Raw genomic sequence first — 555 nt, 5'->3', positions numbered from 1 at the left:
CCTGTTGCCGTGGGGACGCATCCGTAGCTGAGAAGGCCCACATCCGTGCGCCATCTCTGCGTTCATTGCAGTCTCGCCTCTACTTTCCGAGCAGTCGTCTGCGGAATCTAGGCTGTTTCACCGTCCGCAGAAAGAAGGCCTCAGGCCCCCCAACGCACCTCTCCAATCCACGCCTCTTTCCGCATGCCCAAGCTCACTCCAGCTCAACGCTTCTCAGCATAAGCATTGCAAATCACCGCCCCTCGACTGGCGGAGTGAGCAAACGCGACAGCCAAATGCATTTCATCGGCGCAGTTGGTTAGATCTGACGTTGGTTTGGTGTCTCGCCGCGGGTGTGTAGCTCAATGGTAGAGCGGCCGACTGCAGATCGGCAGGTTCATGGTTCGATTCCGTGCGCGCCCTCTTGTCACATTCAGTCTTTGTTTATTGCTGGCCGTCGACGCGCACAAACCGTGCAGCCTACTCAGGTCGAACGGGCCTATATTACCCTGAACCCGCCGCAACCTGTTGCCGTGGGGACGCATCCGTGGCTGAGAAGGCCCACATCCGTGCGCC

The 555-nt window shown here is 58.9% G+C and overlaps 1 non-coding gene across 1 annotated transcript; it reads left to right on the top strand.

Moving 5' to 3' along the window:
• Positions 1-330: 330 nt before the first annotated feature.
• Positions 331-402, top strand: TRNAC-GCA. Its single transcript has one exon. It is a non-coding gene; the product is annotated as a tRNA-Cys (tRNA).
• Positions 403-555: the final 153 nt, after the last annotated feature.

The sequence above is a fragment of the Passer montanus genome, unplaced genomic scaffold (assembly GCF_014805655.1).
Source record: "Passer montanus isolate IOZ18808 unplaced genomic scaffold, ASM1480565v1 scaffold7016, whole genome shotgun sequence".
In the NCBI taxonomy this organism is placed as follows: domain Eukaryota; kingdom Metazoa; phylum Chordata; class Aves; order Passeriformes; family Passeridae; genus Passer; species Passer montanus.
The sequence above is the reverse complement of the archived record's forward strand: the minus strand, read 5'-3'. Positions and strand labels throughout refer to the sequence as shown.